At 40.7% G+C, this 20,052-nt stretch overlaps 1 long non-coding RNA gene across 1 annotated transcript; it reads right to left on the bottom strand.

Moving 5' to 3' along the window:
- Positions 1-11,847: 11,847 nt before the first annotated feature.
- On the bottom strand, positions 11,848-16,348 carry LOC116711588 (uncharacterized). Its single transcript, XR_004337277.1, has 2 exons — positions 15,328-16,348; positions 11,848-15,244 (listed from the first exon to the last, which is right to left on the bottom strand). It is a non-coding gene; the product is annotated as an uncharacterized LOC116711588 (long non-coding RNA).
- Positions 16,349-20,052: the final 3,704 nt, after the last annotated feature.

Here is a 20,052-nt window from a genome sequence, read left to right as displayed (position 1 = left end):
TAAGCATCAGCTGTTGTTATGGATCCTGGATATGAAGGCATGTGCTTTAAAGGGATGGTTTGAGATTTTTTTTTAACACACTAAGAGTGAAAATACAAAAAAAAGAAACAGTTTCAACATAAAAAAAAAAAAAAAAGTTATGGTTTAATTTCTAAAACAAAGTTTGGAGATTTGAAAACACCTGATATACTGTATGTTACTCATTTTTACCCTACTGGTTGATATTCAGTAAAAATTGCTAATAAAAATCACTTTGAGATTATTGTCAGTATCTTCTACAGTCAGACTGGACTCTCCATCCCTTTGACCAGGGCCTCCACCTGAACGTATTGCCAGACCGGCAGGAAGCGGGGAGACTTTCACCTTATCTCCTATTGATCTCCCTTTCTCAGCGGTGTCATTTATTTGCTGGCTGATATAAGTGCGAGTGATTAGAACGAGGGGCTTGATTGATTTGCGCACACACGCCGTGCGACAACCAGGGGGAAATCAGACCTGGCGGGGAGGGAGAACATTCATTGGAGGTTTGGCCGGCCCCGCCATGCCACCAAACATTATCCGTTGGATGCGAGTGATTGCAGAATGCACGAGTGCTTTAAATCAACCAGAAAAGCAAACAAATGCAAATTGCCTCCCAATTTGCTTACAAACAATCCCCTACCCCTGTTACCCTCACACACATTAGCACACAAGCACACACACACAATCAGATGATAGGATAAATGATGGTGTGGGTCTTTCCTATAGCACTTCCTCACTACAGACTCTTCTGATTGATTTGAGGCTGATGCTGACCCTGGCACTGAAGCACCATTACAAACATCTCCAATGTCCTTGTTTGAGCATTATGTATGGCTGAGTAACTCTAATAAGCATCTTTCACTTGTTGTGTTAAAGGAACAGAGTGAGATCTGGCCTTCAGTCTCCCGATTGATTAAAGCCTGAACGCAGAGTGTAAAGAGTCTCCTGTGCCGCGCGTTGGCAATGTCTCGTGATTTACAACGCTTGGGAGTCTTTGTCACCCCTCAACAGGTGGGTAAACACTTTATTTTGCACATTAGCACAAGCCAGGAGCTTTTAAGCGGCACCGGGAGCAGGTGACTGCCTTTGACTGTCTCACGCTGCTGAGGACACACACCGGGGAAGCTGAGTCCTCGTACCGGAAACAGTACAATAAATTAAACCACCAGAAATTTAGGTAAACAAATCAAAGATTTTCAGCTACATTTTCCCTATAAATGAAGGATGGTGCTGCCTTCAAGAATGTCCAGACACAAGTAGAATAAAAGGACTCAAACAAGTCGTTTCACTGAACAAACATTTCAGCAGCAAGGCGGTTCAAAGGGCTCCACATCATAAAAACATCATACGCTCATCATTTATGAAACCAGGCAATAAACGTTAGATCTTGTCAAATGCCAACGGCAACTCTTAAATAGATGGGTGTTTAGTATTCATTTCAAGGAACTCAGTGTTCCGGCTGTTTTTGCAGTTTTCTGGAAGTTTGTTCCAGATTTGTGGTGCGTAGATGCTGAATGCTGCTTCTCCACGTTTGGTTCTGGTTCCAAGACACGTGAGTGATCTGCAAAGTTGATACAACAGCAGCAGATCTTCAATGTATTTTGGTGCTACGCCTTTCAGTGATTTACAAACTAACAACAGAATCTTCAATTCTATTCATGCCACTGTAAGGACTTTATATCTGGCGTGATGTGCTCTTTCTTCGAAGTTTTAGTGAGAACGCAAGCAGCAGCAATCTGGATCAGTGGCAGCTGTTTGATTTTTTTTTTTTATACAGACCTGTGAAGACACGGTTGGAGTAATCATTGTGACTAAAGATAAATGCATGGATGAGTTTCTCTAGATCTTTATTTAATCCTGGAAATGTTCTTCAGGTGATAGAAGGCTGATTTTGCAACCATTTTTATGTGATTCTGAAGGTTCAGGTCTGACTCCATCACTACACCCAGATTTCAGGCGTGATCACTAATTCCTAGCTGTAATAAATGAACTACATTTATTAGTTCATTAATAAACTATATTGTTCCTTTGTAGGTCCAAAAATAATAACTTGAGTGTCAACTCAGCGAATCTTCTGTTTTCATTTTTTTCACCCATTGCTCCTTCACATAAAAGCCCAACAAAACACATTTTTATGTTTTCTCACATCACATGTAATGCAAATCCTTGTGCAAGACCCTGTAAGATCACTTCTTCCATGTTACTCGAGCAAATTTATAGGCTTCCTCCTGGATGTTTTCTTTTTTTTTTTCTTCTTTTAAGTAAAATGTTTGTTTAATTAACTGGAGTTCAGCAGAAAGTCAAACCAATCTCCACTAATGATCCGGTCATGGTCAAACACTGCTGAGAGCCACACACATGCTCCCAATTTTCTTAAAAGCAAGGCTTTTACTTGTAAACAGCAACTCTTGTTGAAAATGACTCGTTTCACCGAGACTTTCCCTCAGCGTTATGGCCTTCTTCATAAAAAAAATATAAAAGAAACGGGAAATGCGAGGGAAGATTTTACGAGAAAAGTCTCTCTAAAGTCAGGAAAGCCGATGAGGGCATTCCACCACGACTCTCCGTTAACTACACCTTCCTTCGCCCTGGAGACAAACCTTAGCTGGAAATGCAACGGTGATGTTTTCACATTGCAATCTCCAGCTGAGCTGAGGTTTGACCCTCCCCAACTATGGATGAGCGCGGACCGGTTCACCTGCGGGGGGAAAGTCGGCTTGTCTCCCGAGCGGCAGATGCTGTGATCATTAAATATCTGCTTACAAGTGTGATAGCTCAGTCCACTCTTCTAACTTTGCATTCCTGCTGCACGAGGAGACATCTGGAAATCACAAAGGCAGCTTTGGCTGTTTTGCTTACAAGCTCTGGGTATTTTTTCCTAAAAAATAAAAAAATTGTGTATATTTCACGAAGACTCAATATGGAGGAACTATTAGCATGCCATATAAATGGGATAAGTCTGACAAATCTACAGGGTCTCAATTAGAGCAGACCTGTTTTTATCTCAGCAGCGATGTGTCGTAATGAAGCCTGTTGGGGCGTATTTGTAACGTAAACGTTGCTCGATGCGGCTCTTAATTGATCAGCTTATTGTCTGGAGAGATTACTTATGAATTGGTGAGAATCGCCTCTCTGTGGCGTTGAGGCCTTCGGTTTCTGCATATTTGCTGCCTAACTCATGATCTACGGTTGAATATATGGAAGCGTGTGAAAAGCATTTGCTGCTGGCACGCCGTCTCTCCGATATTAGCAGCTAGTCTGGTTTATTTATGCATGCCTGTTTTAAGGATCTGTTTCCAAGCACTTAGGAAAGAAAGTGGCCAAGTACAGTAATGAGCAGTCCATCACCGAACCAAACTTTGTAGAAAAATTTGCAACTGATTCAGGCATATGCTTCCTTAACTATGCTTGCTTTCAGCAGGAAATTGATTTAATGCTTATAAAATGACTTTTTCCTTTCAAGTGGAGTTCCATTGAGAGTTTATGGGTGGTCAGTATCTTGCCTGAATTTTAAAAGTATTGTGCTGTAAAACTACTGTTAAAAGTACATTGTTTCCAATAAGTTACTCAAGTAAATGTAACTAGTTACAACTCACCTCTGGTTCTATAACATCCAAAGTCAGAATAGCCATCTATCAGCAAATTTCAGAGTTGAAAAGTAAATCGGAAATCTAACTTCAGCTCCTGTAGTTTTGATCAGTGATGGGACTTATGGCTTTTTGAAAGGAAGTGAATATACAGAATCCGTTCGCTTCAAAAGATCCGTTCAAATGATCCATTTTTGAAAATGTAAATTTTTCTAAGAACTGGCTATTTTATCTGTTACATAGTTTTGTTTTTGTGTTTACAAAAATGTCGAATCATCTGTATTAAGTAAATAACGGCAGTATGTTCTTGTGGAAAAAATGAGTGTCGCATGACATGTGCGACACTGATATTGTGGCAGATGCCACAGTAAGAAAAGGGTAGAAACAGGAATTGTCCAGTCAGACAGTCAGTTCCCAGAACGACCCTGGTGGACCTCACAGGGTAAAAAGTTTGTGGGTTCCAAATGACCCCGTCTCTTAAGACTGCGGGAGGGTTAAATGGAGGTCATATTAGACTTCACTTTGAAGAAAATGGTCCAGATAGAGCAACTTTGAAAACGAACAACAATTTGGACAGCTGAATTAGAAGTTTAGCTGTGTTTTTAACTAATCCTAATGGCAAAATTCTGCTTTTCTCACTATAATGAAAGTACTTAGTCTGCATCTTTTCCCAGCAATTGATCTTGAATGTCCTTCCCCTCCTCAGAGAATTTGGTCTATACCCTGTCCTTAATTCTTATCTATCTGCCTTCCTTTCTTCGTCTGTCTGTCTCTGTCCGCCTCACTCGCTCACACTTCCCCTCTACATGCATATTAACGAAACATGCCGTGGTTTCTCCTTGCCTGAAAGTCGTTTATCCTAATATGGGAGGAAGTTGCGGCCTTAACCGTCCTCCTCATGACTTATTCAGGATAATGTGCGACAGTGACGCTCTAATGGCATCCTGTTGGAGAGCCACTAACAAATGGCAGGCCCGTAGCGTCCGCCCGGAGGCAGATTAATAAGTGGTGGCAATCGATAGAAGTGGCTCAACCCCTGGGGCGTTCTGTGGGAAGGAAATCAGGAGGGACAATAATACCTACAGAAAGGATATAATGGACCATATGTTTGACCAGATGAATGTATGTTTGCTTCCTTCTCTGAATACGCTTGAAGTCTCCAGGGCAACTCGTCCTGAATGGAAGGACATAATATACGTTTCTTACTTAAGGACATGTCAGAGGATGTGAATGTAGATGGAAAGTGAAGTTTCCAGTGTTATACTGCTCTTCTATTCACGGACGCCTCAAGTGTAAAGAAGACTGGAAGTGTTTGATCTGCCGTGCCTTTCTCGGTTCTTCCTCGGTCAACTGTTTCCTCTTAAACATATTGACCCTACAAAAAAAGGGGGAGCACAAAGAAGAGCAGCAATTTGGTGGTCGGCCAAAACGGAGAAAAGCCATCGATAAAGCTACACAGGCAATACAGCAAAGGAAAATCGGCGCATCTCCGGAGCATTCCACTTTTTAACCGCAGCCCTTACAACTCCCCTTTTTTTTTCCAGAGTAAAGTTCTAAACGATGACAGGCCAATTAACCTGCATCATTAGTTCGGAAGGAAGCTCTTTTAGATGAAGCCGCGAGGCAGAGGTTTAGGGGAGGTTTTTGCATTATTGATCTGGTGTCAGAGCCGGAAGCAGCGGTTGTCATTGGGGAGTTGACGCAGGCTAGAGCGAATTACAGTAATGGCTATCTGTGCCATCTGAAAATCAGCTATCATTGTTAACCGCTAATGGGCTGTAACATACTGTTAGTGTGCTAGCTAATGCATTGCAAATCAGCTGGATTTAGTTTCCTCACCCTCATCTGTTTCTTTTTGTTTTTCAAAAATTTTAAGGACATTGCCTCTGCGTGGATTGAGCAAGGATAGAAATATTAAACTTTTGTTTTCAGCAACTCATCATTTTAGGCTAAGGCCATAACATCCTTCCTGTAAACTCCCTAAACATACTAATGAATGCATATCCAAAGCAAGTAAAGAGTAATGCTAGCTAATTTAGGGTCTTTCAAGGAGTTTGGAGAATATCCATCAGCCATAACTAGGACTGCAAAGGAGAAATTGCATCGTCACTGTCCTGGACCTTGCTACTAAATAATTCTTTATCCCAAGACTAAAACACACTGTCCTTGCCAATAAGGAGCTCATGGTAATAGCTTTTATACTGGAATTTACAACATAACATAGTTGTTATAGTCTGGCTGGCTTTCTATGAACTTCCCGTCTCCTGTATTGCATTTCTAACTGAACAACCAAAGCATAAAGTATTTCTTCTTTGCATCTTATGGGACACTGTCACCCTAAAACTGTCATATTGATGTGTGTAAGTTTAAAAAGACAGCATTCACCCCCATAACACGTGTGTGAGATGTACCTCTGCATAACCCAAGTTCATGGAGAGGCAGACATTCCCTTTCAGGTCTCTTATGGTTCCCATTCCACCATAAGAATGGGAGCAAGGCATTCAGTAGATGCCTTGCTCCATCTACTAAAGGAGCAAGGCAGCCCCAGACCATCACACCACTACAGTCATACTTTTTTCCCTCTGAAATGGTATTAGATTTATGCGAGACGTAATGGGATGCAACACTTCCAAAGGTCCACGTCTGTCTCTACCATCCTCAAGAGAGTTACCCAAAAGTCATGGCGATCGTCAAGGTATTTCTTGTTAAATGTAAGACGTACATTTTTGTTCGTTTTGGTCAGCAATGGGTTTCCTTTTTGTTGCCCAGTATTTCTGAGAGTTGAATCATGAACACTGACCTTAGCTGAAACAAGTGAGGGGATCATTAAATCTTGGTCTAGGTTTCTTTTGTAACTTCTTGAATGAGTTGTTTATGAACTATTGGAGTAATTTTGATAAGGCAGTTTACGACCGCAACAAGTTTCCTTCTTTTGTCAATTACGGTGGTTCACAGATGTTTAAAAGCCTTATAAATGTTTTGTAGCCTTTTTTATGTTGACATAATGTCGAAGACACTGCTTCTCATCTGTCCTTCAATGCTTTTAGAATGGAGCATAAGGCCTTGCTGTTTGAGATCTTTCCACCTACTTCATGTTGCCAGAAAGGTCCTACTTACATTTCGTAGTTGTGCTACATCCAGCAATGACAACATAGCAAAAACAGAAGGAAAAGAGACATATATTTGTGGTGTGTGAATGGTTATATGAGAATGCCACCTTAAATATCTCTGTAAAACCAAGTTGAGGTTAATAAATATGGTAAGAACGTGAGGATAAGTTGCTTTTTACAATTTCCTCTTTCAGCCTGAGATGTGTGAGGATGTGTGTGTGCCTGGTGACCTGTCTCATGTCGCCCTCTGATTGCTTTTGAACAGATTTGCGACCTAGACAGTGTGTACGCCTCCTCTTGGACAGTGAGTGCTCCCACGACCGTGATCGGTTGTGGAAAATGAACGAGCGAGTGAATGTGGAAAAGAAGTCGCCGTTCTCCTCTGTAACAAAACCTTTGAAACCGTTTCAGCAGGCTAAACTGGATTTCTTATTCAGGCCAGATCCTACTGTGTTACTTTGTAAACTCCATAAGCAGCCATGGTTTCTTTGGAAATGTGTCTTCTCACTTACAGACAGCAGAACTGTGGCAGAGGAACGTCTGTCGGTTCAAATATATTTTTGATTAGATTTTTGACTGTTGGCAATCATCTGGTATCTAAAAGCAAATTCAATCCATTTTAAAATACAACTATAAAGGGGCTGGCTTCTCTTCTACTTTTTTTTTTTTTTAACAAGGTTGGTCTCTAGTGTGAGGATTAATATTCTCTCCCTGCATTTGCAGGCACAAATCAGTTGTCTTAACTTTTGTTGTGTTCTAATGCTTTGAAAAGAGGGTTTTCTGATATACATCATGATTTTCTTCAAGTATTTTTTTCATAATGATACAAAATCTGCATAAAATCACCTTTCAGGGTATCTGCCATGACAATTTTCTGCTTGGGCTAAAAGGAACTGACAACATCACTGCATAACATCACTTTAAACTATCCAGACTTTCCCTTGGACTGAGTTCAAGAATGTATGTTCTTCATGTACAGTTGAAACCAGATGTTTACCTACTCTATCAAAAGATTATTATTATTATTATTATTTTTCTATTTTTTACAATCTGACATTATGTAGACTCAACGATGTTTACGGAGGAGACGGGGGAAATGTGTTTTTGTGCTAAATGTGCATGTAAATGTAGAAACAACAGCAAAGGTCCGTGTAAAGACCTTGCTTGAAACTGACTGGATATTGTTATGTAATGATTCCTGTGTCGACAAGCCCACTCAGAGAGGAAGAAGCCATTACTCCAACAGCAACATAAAAGAAACAAGATTGCCAATGCAATTAGAGACAAATAAATATTGAAAGCCATATCCTGTGGTTTAATGAAATTAAAATTGAGAGGGTTGGTCATAATGGACGCTTATAAGCCTGGGAACATCCTCCCAACTGTTAAGTATGGGGTTGGCAGCACCATGTTTTATGGATGTTTTGCAGCGCCGGAGGTACGCACTGTGTGTACCTTGAGAAATGGAAAAAAACAATTATTATAGTTATTGGATTTTTTTTTATAATTTACCCCCTTTACTACTAAAAAAAAAAAGTATTTTGTATCAAAACATCCTGTATGTAGCCTACATCTGTTAGAGTATGTACATGTAAGTCCTTAACCTAACTTTTGTTTGTTTTGTGGCTTGGAGCTAGCTTGGCTATTGCCTTCCTGAGAAATTCCACTCGAAAATAATTCTTCCAGCAGCATGTGGATTGTCTCCAGTCGATTTTCTGCCAGACCAATCAGCGAACAGAAGAAGAAGTCGTAAACGATGAGTTTGAGCCATGGCAGCCGAAGAAGTGAACGAAGCCGTCGGTGTTGGCCACACCTCTAAATACTGAATTAACATCAACAGCCACTTCGTTCAGCTCGGCTTTTCTCTTTTCGCAGTGCAGGATGGTTCTTTACAACACAGGCAATTTCTGGTAAGCTTCATAGCGTCAAACTGGCGCGTTACACACGTCACGGGCAAACTTTAGCAGTTGGGGAAAATTTCAAACTTCCACCACGGATCCAGGAATGGACTGCAGTGCTTAAGTAGCTGGAGGGGTTCCCAGCAGCTACACTTTAAAAGAGTTTTTTTTTTAGTTTTATATCATGTTATAATGTTAGTCCCTCATCAATAACATAACTGGAGTGTTGCTTTGATTCTTTCAAGCATGTTTGAGAAATCCTTTAGTCTCCCATGGCAACCATTCAGCTGTGCAAAACGACTGGGTGGACCTAGCTCCGCCTTTGAAGACATAGCTCCTCCTTAGATCTGCAGTGACCAAGTTTCCAAGCTTCCATCTCTAGGAGCAGCACTCCCCTGAAACTCCCCCAATCAGCTCCTTCAGACTAGCCAGCAACAATTAGCAAAGACCTGGTGGAACTGCACATCCGTTGAGCTCATTATAGGAGCTACTTCTCATTTAAACGCTGGTAAAAACATTAAAGTGTTAATAGAGAGATATTGTGACGACTTCCTGAAGGCAGTTTCAGAAAGAGCAGGAGTTTTGTTTTTAAAGAGACAGATGCCCAATTTCAAGCCATTAAATTACAAAATATATATTTTTTTTTATGTCATGTTTGATATATAACATGCTCTTATAACTGAAGGTAACAGTTACCTTATTATGCTATAAAATGGCACCATGTGCCTGGAAAAATATTGTACTTGGAAAAAAAAAATGTAAGGACAAATTTTAGTAATCCTAAGCGACTTAAAAGAGGTAAAACATAACATGATTGGTCTTTTTAAATGTGCAAAAAGACCAATCATGTCTTTGGTCATAATTGAAATTTGCAAAAACACTCCTGGGTTAAAATGCATGAGACATATCCATGTTCAAACTGGTCACTAAGGTTTAGTCTTTTCCCCCCCCCCTCTCCATTCAAAGCGTTTTACAGTTTGAGGGAAAAAGCGCTTGGAGAAAACCTTGGTAGATCATCCTCAGTTTTATGATTTACTGCATCCTGCAAGTCTGCCCAAGAGGCAATTAATATTGACCAGTACCACACATTTATATACAATAAATAAATGATTGGTGAAGTCTGAAGTCTCCTTTCTTGCATACATTTTTTTTTATCGTCCCTTTATCATTTTTATTACGCCCCAAAAATCTGCCTAATAACCACTGAACTTTCACATTCTTCATCATATTGTGAAGGGTTTGGGGGATACAATAAAAGCTGCATTTTCTCACCTCATATGTATTATTAACTACCAAGAAAGAAGATTCTCTCATATCTCATTAGCCATAAAACAGCCTGTATAATAGCGTCTAAAATTGCTCGTTGCAGTGCGGTGTCGAAGAGCACTTTTTTAATAGGACAGAGACTAATATCGGGCTTTAATTCCGGTGTTAAAGATGCGAAATTCAGCGAGCGGACATATTGTTATGGAAGTCACGGAACCAGAGTGCAAAGTTTGCTCTATTTTCTTCTTCGTCTTTTTTTTTTCTTCTCCTCCACCTTCCTTCCTGCGCCCACATCCCTCGCTTTGAAAGGCGTGTGGTCTTAGTTGGGGGGGGGAAGCATGATCCCGAACTTCATTAGAAATGTACTACACGTGCCTTCTCAAAAGTGATATGTAAGCAGAAAAAAAAAGAGGAAAAGAAAAAAGAAACCCCGGTCGAGAACGCGCCGCCTGCTTCGCCGCGGCACTACTTTTCTGCCTCTGCGTGCCACGAGCGAGCCTCATTACCTTCAAAGAGCATTTTCAAACAGCGTTTCGGGACGCTTGCCAACATTTCTCTTTCCTCCGGAATTTTTCAAAACAATTTGGTTTGCCATCTTTATTTTTGTGATTTGAGCTCTGAATAATTAATGTTCGCTCTTCTTTGCCTCATCAAGCGCGTTCTCCTTCTCCGTTAGCTTGATGGAGAGAAAGGCGATAAATATAAAGATATCATTGTACACAGGTGTAACGTTCAAGGATGAGGCCTGCGCGTAATTACCAATAAAGGGCAAGTCATCAGCCCCAAGCGGTCACAAGTGCAAGAAATAACTTATTGAGTGCCATTGACCGGATTAATCAATTTTACAGCTTCTTGCTTGTTTTTGTTTTTTTTTTTATTTCGTTTTGTAGGTTGGGTGTTTTAGGATCCCTTAGCTGTAGGACAGAATGAAGCATTCAGCACATTTTTGCAGATAACATAAAAGTCCCGGGGTTATGCCTCTCAGTGGAGTTTAAAATGAGCAGCGAGGCTGATGCTTCAGAAAAAAGGGAGAAAAAAAAAATGGAGCCGGCGTTAAAGATGAAACCAGACGGAACTCGGGTTCGTTGGAAGACACGCTTGCAAGAGATAAGTTTGCAAAAGCAAAAACTCCACCGTGTCTGCTCCGTTACATGCGGAGAATGTAAAGTCATGGGGGAAAACAAAGAACGACCCCAAGATTCAATGGCTTCACAACAACATCTGGGGAAAAATAACTCCAGAGTAGTTTTCTTTTTGACTTCATCAGTTTCTCATTGCTGAGTTTGTAATTTTTGGCCTAGAGTATTTTCAACATGGCCTCATTGAGGTCTGCAGGCATTCAGCTCACTCACGTTTCACATTTGAAATGGGTTAAGGTCCGGACTTTGGGTCATTGCAACCATTTGATCGCTTTCTTTTTGAGGCTATCAGGATGTGGATTTGCATGCAAGTTTAAGAATTTTTTTCTTGTTATCCCACCTGCTGTCTAATGTACGGCGATGAATTCCATTGTAGGTGGAAAACAAAGAGTCACTTTCCACCAAAAAGCTCAGAAATTCTGAGAATCTCAGACATCTTCTGGAAAAAAACGTGCAACTGTTTCAAAAGTGGAAAATCTGCTAGAAAAAAATTCATTCTGCCAAAAATGTTTGAAATTTTCCATAAAAAAGATTGAAATAGTAAAAAGATTTTGACTTTCTAAATAGCATGTTTTTTTCAAGAGCATGTCTAAAATTAAATTAAACTTCTAGTTGAATTTTTCTATCAAATTCTCCACTTTTCACTGTTCCCCTCAGGGTTCTCCCGACCCTACATGTGTTTTTTTTACAAGTTTTTTTTGTGTGTGTGTGTGTGTTTGAATTACATTTTGTGGTTTCAAAGTCATATTTTCACCGTATCTGTAAAAAGAAAAATTTACACAAGTAAATACGACACAACTTGAATAAAATAAAATGCATGTCATAATTGAAAAACAAAGTGTTATTTATACATTAATGCATGTCACGGCCCCAAAACAAAACAAAAGTTTGCCAAGTAAAAAATGTAACAAACACAGATATTAGAAAATAAAATATCTGTGGTGAATGCTAGTTTAGAGTCTCAAACATGAAGACAAGAAAAAAAGAAATAAAAAATATAACTGACACTTTTAGTGGCATTCTACTGTGGAAATGCAATGCAATTGTGCCATGAAAGTGTTTCAAAGCTGCTAAAACAGGTATATCTTATATTTCTATTTAAAAACATCACTTTGTTCCTTTTAATTTTTTTAGCAATGCCATTGCGAAAGGTCCAAAGTGTCGCTAGCAAACATCCAACATCCCTGATTTAGCAGAGTTCCCTCATTTGCTGATGATGTTAATCTGGAGCCCTTTGCCGTTTCTCTACTTCTTGCTGCACTCTGCCTTTATGTTAACTGTACAGGCATTAATTATGAAGTTCCTTTTTCAGCCACTGTATTTTCGTTTTCCCTGCATGCACACATACAGAGGGGATTCGTGAGTCTGGTGGATTGAGAGTGATGAGCTCTGGTTCTCATCCTGCTGCGTCTTGACTGATGGCTGCCCTGCAGGCACGGCTCACCTGGTCGCCCCCCCGCCCGTCTCTCCAGCGACCCTTCACCTCTCCCACAGTAAATTCAAAGCCCTGTGATTCGTTTCACTTTGTCAGAAAGCCTGCAAACGGATCCAGCACATTCAGTCACATTTTAAAATGTGGAACTTTACTCCAATCAGAGATGATTGGTGTAATCGAAACGAGGGAAGAGTCAGAAACCGTCAAGACCTGAATTCAATGCCGATCGACCGCGGAGGTAAGACGGCAGACGTGATGTGAACCATGGTAACAGCCGACGAGCGGAAGAGTCTCCTCCATAGCCTTACTCTTGCATGTCTCTCAGGGAGGTTTCTCCTCGCAGGATAGACTTTTCTATTTGCGAAACATATTTACTCGGCTGCGGTGTGGAGTGAGTCTGAAGGTCTGAGCCATAAAATTCAATGGGGTGAAGATTACGGGCCTTGAACGACGCTGTGAAATATGAATTAAGTCGGCCGTTATTAGACTTGCAAAGGGACGGTTTAAGCTGCACTTGGGCAAATTGGGAAACAAATGTATCCTGCACGCTTTAACAGTATGGGGAAAGAAAAGAAAAGAAAAAAAACCGCAGGGCTCTGCTTGCCAGGTTGCTGTCGTCAGCAACCAGACAGATGCTCTTATCTGTTTGTTTTTCTTTTCCTGAATTCCCGGTCAAGTGTTTGAGGTCAAGCATGTTGACCCCTGTCCTGCAGCTCAGCAGCCACCGGAGATGGACCGCTATCTGATAGATGTGGACTACATATCCCTTCTCCTGCTCTGCGTCTCTCTTAAGCTCTCTATCTCCAGCTGAGATGAAGAGAGCTGCCCGGCATCCCCAGAGGACGGAATCAAAGTTGACCCCGCTTCGGCCAGACGCAGAGGGGAACGGAGGCAGGGGAGACACAAAGGAAGGGCCCGAAGCGGCTTCCAGGTTCAAAGGCCTTTATCACCTCCAGAAGCTGACCACTGTCACCTCCAGTAGAGCCCACTGCCTTTGATTGTCTCCTTGTTCCCTTGTATCTACCAGGGGTTATCCGCCTCCGCTGATGCATGCTACAGGCTGTTAGCTTTGACAGTGGGGCTCTGAAGAAGGGAAGCGGCAGATGTCGAGTCTGACAAATCGTGCCCAGTCGGGCTCCTTCCAACTTTTCTCCTGTTTGGCGAAGTTCTCATTTCCTTTAGAGTTGTGGATGACGAAACGAAACAGAAAAGATCTAGTAAGTCTGGCTCACGTTTTGGTCTCAGGCCTCTGAGGGACATTTAAAATAAGTCCACTTGTATGCGATTATATTCTGTGTAAATACAACCAAAACAAACGTGGGAGTTTACCGATATCGGGAGAAATGAAATCATATAAAACAAAAAGTCATATAACGGCTAAAATCTGATGCCACTCCATTTTTGCTTACATTTTGTCAAGAAGGAAGTTGCACTCAGCGTCTTCAGAGGTTTTTGTGTCGTCCCCTTCAGTAGTTCCACAGGTGAGGAGGTAAACATGCTTTTCAAACGGTTTGGTTCGTTTGGCACAATGGAATGTAAACGAGAACGGCGCAAGCTGAAAATATGAGAGATGTTGCAATTTTAGACCCCAATTGAGTCAGAAGTGAAAACACCCTTAATCTGAGAGGTTCACTGGAGGACACTGGTGAACAGTATGCTCTCTGCTCTGCTGAGACCACAGATGAAATTCTTGTACTGCATGCAAAATGCTAATGCAGAGAAAAGCAAACTAAGAGATTGGCATTAACTAAACAGTTAGTTAACAGATAGTTATTCTTCCACAGCTCAGGTGGAATAATCTGTTGCCAGAAAAACTACTAGGATGCGTGGGACCTTGGACGAAAATATGTTAGCGGCTATAAAAATCTTAAGACGGGGGTTCACTGAGAAAAGAAACTAGCTAATCCAGCTTTTAAAAAATGAGTTAATTTGTGACAAGCAATCAACTTATGTTTATCCAAGTAAGTATATTAAGCCTAAGTTATGTTAAACAAATGTTAATAAAGTAAGTCTGACAAACTTCATTCAATTACATGTAAGAAATTAAATCAGCTTTTTTAAGATTCCGTCCGAGCTACGTTGGATAAGGTGGAACCGCGTTTTAGTCGCTTACTGGCCTAGTTAAAGTTCAGGAGTAGATCCAATTAAGAATTAGAAACTTTGAAAAATCTCCCGATGTTAAAAAGCTCATAGATTAACCTCAAATTATGTCCTGCTGTAATTGCAGCTTAAGTTTGTTTTAATAAGTGTTTGGTGTATGTGATGAATACTAACGAATGCTGCACTTTTCAGATGAACAAATTCCAAGATAAGCCAATTGAAAAACATAACCAGCCGTGCTGATCTGACCACAAAAACCCTAAAAATATCCAAAAGGCAAAAAATACTTTTTTTCAGGATGTTGCGTTTGCTACCTCTGCATTCACTCTCCACCTGATTTAACGCCGTCCTCCCCTGTGAGCGCCGCCATCGACGTCCTTCTTCCTCACCTGTCCTTTTTGGGTCTTTTTTACAGATTTAACTGAAATTCGCTGACACTGCCAATTTTTATTTTTTTCTTTCCGTCAGCCTTCGACTGAAACCCCATGTAAATCAAATTAATGGCAGCAGGCTCCAATGGCATCGTTTTTTTTTTTCTTTCTTCCCTCTGACGGTGTATCGCGTTGCAGGGGAGGCACATGGAATGCATTCCGAGGGTGTCGGAGGAGGGCAAACGCGCCTCATTGGCTTTCCTGTGATGTCCTCGACCGCTTTGAAGATGTCCTCCAGCTCCGTTCACCTTTGAATTCTTATCACGGCCCAATAGATCAGTAGTGAAATATACCCTCAAAAGTTATGAATTCATGAATTTTACACAGGAATATCTCTCACCGAGTCGGCATCACCAAGGGTAAAGTTTTCCTGCTCTGAGGGTAAAGTTGCAGGCCTGTAAAAAAAATAAATAAATAAATAATAATAATAAAAAAAAGAGAAGTAGACAGCAGCATTGGTATTCAAAGCTAACACCTGGATCATGTTACATGGAATTAACTTCATGTGAGGGATCGCCTGTGCTTATTTCATAGAAAGGTCACCTTTTTATGAGGCTGATAAAGGTGGAAATCACACAGCATGGGAGGAAAAACGATGTCCTACACTGCTTACGCTGTGCATCTTTAAAGGCTTGCAAAAAATATTCACACCCCTTGATCTATTCCATGGTCCGCTACATTTTAAGGACAAGCTTCAGTGTATTTTATTGTGATTTTTTCTGAACGTAAAGTAGTGCTAAATTAAGCTGAGGAGGAAAGACTGCTGATATTCAAGAAGTGATGTTTGCAGGGAAATGCAAGTAAAACAACCATTGATATAATAGTTAAGTTGCAGAAAAAGCTATAAGGCTTATTAATAAGGTGGGATACCGTGAACCCACCGATAAACTCTTCATTCAAAGTAATACATTAAAAATTTAAAGATGCTGTTTATATACAAATACTGGAAATAATGTATAAAGCGTTGAACAAAAGTCTTCCTTCTGGTATTCAGAAATTATTTAAGCTAAGAGAGAATAAATATAATTTGCGAGGTATGTTTATATTTGAATGTGCAAAAGAGAAGAGCCAGATTAAAGTGTAGATGTGTTTGTTTCCGGTATTGGTGTGAAACTGTGGAATGAATTGAATGATATGATAAGTTATGTTCTTTCTTGGTGAGCTTTAAAAGAGCTTTAAAATGTAAAATGATAAAAATCTTATGCTGTTATATAGATTTATATATGTATTGTGAAGATATCTTGGTTGGTTGTTAGGTATAAAATGGCATAGGAAAGAATAAGCTTGGTTCCAGCCTATTCCTTATGGGTTTGTTTATTGTTTGTTTCCTGTGTTTAATGTGGACAATTTACCAAAATAAAGTGATTGATGATGACGATGCTCTTCATCCAGTCTATTTGTGTAATTTGTTTACCTTTTCAAAACGTGGCCTTTTTTTTTTTTTTTTTGCTTATTTTGTCAGAATGTGGCATATTTGGGGCCTGCCCATAGCAATGCATAGGGATGTAAATCCCTATGCAATGCATGGCAGGCACCTATTGTTCTACACCTCAAAATAACTGCCGCTTCCTACTACCGTTAATGCGGCTCGTACCGCTGCGTGGCCCCTCACAATATATATATCAAAACGTGAGGCTCAATCCCGTGAGGGGAGCTATTACTTTTGTTGGCATTTTGAGTAACTGTGGCGACATAATTAACAAAAAACGAGCCAAATTTAACTCAAAACAAAAGTCTAACTGACACAAAACAGTGTCAGTTAGACTCAAAATAGACATAGAATTTAGTCTGCCTCTCTGAACTGCTCTTTAGAACTACAATGACTGAAGGTTAGAACTACAACATGGCGGACACTGAGTGCCTACAAAAGAGGTCTGAGCTGAATGTCAGAACTACAACATGGTGGAACTGTCAGTTACTACAGAGGAGGACTGAGCTGGCCTTTAGAACTACTTGTGTTTTGGGCATTATATAACTGATTTTACCCAACCATTGTTACACATGGGATTAGTGTGGCAATTTAAAATGAAGCTTACTGAAAATTTCAAAATAAAAGCCTTGAATATTTTTACATCATGTAGTTGCTCTTTTTGGCTTTATTTGACTTTTTCATCCAAAGCACTGTTACACATGATATTAGTTTAGCTCTTTGAAATGAAGCATACTGAAAATTTCAAAATAAAAGCCTTGAATATTTTTACATCAGATAATTGCTCTTTTTGGCTTTATGTGACTTTTTTATCCAAAGCACTGTTACACATGGGATTAGTGTGGCAATTTAAAATTAAGCTTAACAAAAATTTCAAAATAAAAGCCTTGACAATTTTTACATCAGATAATTGCTCTTTTGAGCATTATATAACTGATTTAACCCAGCAATTGTTACACATGGGATTAGTTTGGCACTTGGAAATGAAGCTTAACAAAAATTTCAAAATAAAAGCCTTGAGAAATCTTACATTAGGTAATTGCTCTTTTGAGCAATAAATAACTGATTTAACCCAATGACTATTAGACATGGGATTAGTTTGGACCTTTCAAATTAAGCTTAACAAAAATTTCAAAATAAAAGCCTCAACATGCCCCTGAGGTTAGTGCACCGCCATAGGTGGTGCAATAATATTATTCTGCATTATCGTTTTCTCTCAGGTTAGGGAACTGCCTTGCACAGCAAGGCAGTTCATTAGCATTAGCATTTTAGCTTATATAAGCTATTAGCTATTTATTTGACTTATTAGCCATGTTTAGTCTACTGAATGGAGTACTACCATTATAGAAAACATCCTAGTGATGTCCCACATGCTAGTGACAGCAATCACGCTAACATTAGCATTTTTGCTAATTTTAGCTGATACACTTACTTTATCCTACTGAATGGTGCAAGTCCATGTTAGTAAACAATCTTGTCAATCTCCACATGCTATTGATTACGTTGCAGCTTTCTTTAGCATCGATGCTAATTTCTAGCATCAGAACGCTGGGTCCAAACCGACGGGCACACTTTGGCAGGCCCCGGTTAAATTTCTTCAGGAATTTTCTAGTTGCTTTTACTGTTCATAAATCCAACTGAAGTCAGTCTATCTTTATCTCAATGATTACGTTAAAAGTAAATGCGTAATGCTCTACATTTTATAGAGTAGGTTTAGTGGACCCAGCTGACGTAAGTAAATTCAACATTTAATTTCTTAGGCCTTGTAAACACATAGCCAGGTCTTTATAAAAGTTAATATCTCCACCACATCGTTTAAAAAATAATATTGTACACCCAGGACCGGTTTTAAAATAGCCTTCATCCACACGAACCTGATGAATTACGCCACTGAATGTTTTTAACATGCCAACCCATAGGGGGCAGAGTAGGGCAATGCTAATATCTGTATCAGCCAATCACGATCCTTCAAAACAACCACGACTTTCTGTTAGGAATTAAACATGGCACCAGGAGGTTCATTTGCATGGATGGATATAAAGGTTAAACTACTTTTAAATACTGTGTCAGAATGTAAGTTCATAAAACACAAGACAGTGTCGACTGGGAATCGTGTCAAAGGAAGTATGTGGACGTTGAACCGCCAACCAAATTATTGATGGTTTTTAGTGATTTAAGACTAAGTTTACATGTGGATCAAAGGCCAAATTGCGTAAAAATCCATTTGGTTTCCCAAATATCCTGATACGTGTGGACAAGGCCTTAGAGCGTGTTGACTCAAGGGGAGTCACTGAACATAAAACACTTTCCACCAATTAAAATTTTTGTTTGTAAGAGATGTTATAACGATGTATCATATTCCTTGTTGCAAAAATCCAAATAATCTGTCACGCAACATCTTATATATGTCATAAAACACCCGTACTTCTTCATATTCCACATGATGAAGTACGGGCGGGTTGACTACTTTTTGCGAGGTGCTGCAAGAAGTGTAATTTCTCTGCCAGAACTTCCACATCTGTGTCTCGCAGGAGTCATCAGGTTCTGCCTCAATAAATAAGACTTTGTTTCTGTTAATTACTGTGGTTTATTAACAAAAGGAGAGTTCAGACATGCCCTGCTACAGGTCACTGTGCACTGTACAATTCTGACTGTGTTTGCAGCTCTCATAATAGCTCCAGCAGTGACTCATTCCTTCTTCACGTTTGCACTTGCAAACAATCGCGAGTCGAACAAGCGTGTGTTTGTCGGAGTTCATACACACACACACACACACCCCCACACCCACACACACACACGCATACGCGCCCCCACACAAAGGTTCATACAAAACAGTGTATGGGAGATGCAGATAAACAGCTGTGATTTACTTCGCTTTTCCATCTCTGCAAACACCAAAGTGCCAGATTGCAGCAGGCTTACTCACATCCCTCCTGTTTCCTCCGCTCAGAATCTGCTGGGAGGGCGCGCTGCCTGGTACGCCGAGGCACGGCGCAGGTCAGCGGCGAGCAAGGCCCCGTTGGCAGAACGCCAGAGACGATGGAATAAACAACCGTGATTTACTCCTGCCCTGTTTGGCGGCTCTGAACGGGGCGGAGACGTCAGTCGCCGTGGCCTCCGCTCCTCCGAGAGAGCGACCCAGGCCAGAATGTCCCAGAGGTTGAGTGGGGGGGGGGGGGGGGGGGGAAGAAAAAAAGAAGGGGGAAGCAGCTGGGAGTGTGAGAGCACACAAATGGATTAACAATAGGAAATCCCACACTTGCACAGAAAAAAAAAAAAAAAAAAAAGGCACACCACAGTATCACATCCTCTTGCTCTTATCGGGCCCACATCTGTTTCCTGGGGCTCTCCTCGGCTGACCAAACGCCGTGAGGCGGAGCGGGAGGAACACGGCTGCTGCTGCTGCTGCTATTCATGAATGCTCATCTTCTCACAACCCCCCCACTCCCACACCCTCGACTCATTTATCTCTCGTCACCCCTCACAACTGTAAACACTTCGAGGATGTTCGTCCTGGATAGGGCCTTCGGTAACAATAGGAGACACCGCCGTCGACATGCCAGCACGGCCGTCGAGCGGATGCAGGATCCCAACGCTACTAGTGAACTCGTCTTGTCGTTCAAAACTCAACCAGCA

Source organism: Xiphophorus hellerii, chromosome 21, assembly GCF_003331165.1.
Source record: "Xiphophorus hellerii strain 12219 chromosome 21, Xiphophorus_hellerii-4.1, whole genome shotgun sequence".
In the NCBI taxonomy this organism is placed as follows: domain Eukaryota; kingdom Metazoa; phylum Chordata; class Actinopteri; order Cyprinodontiformes; family Poeciliidae; genus Xiphophorus; species Xiphophorus hellerii.
The sequence above is the reverse complement of the archived record's forward strand: the minus strand, read 5'-3'. Positions and strand labels throughout refer to the sequence as shown.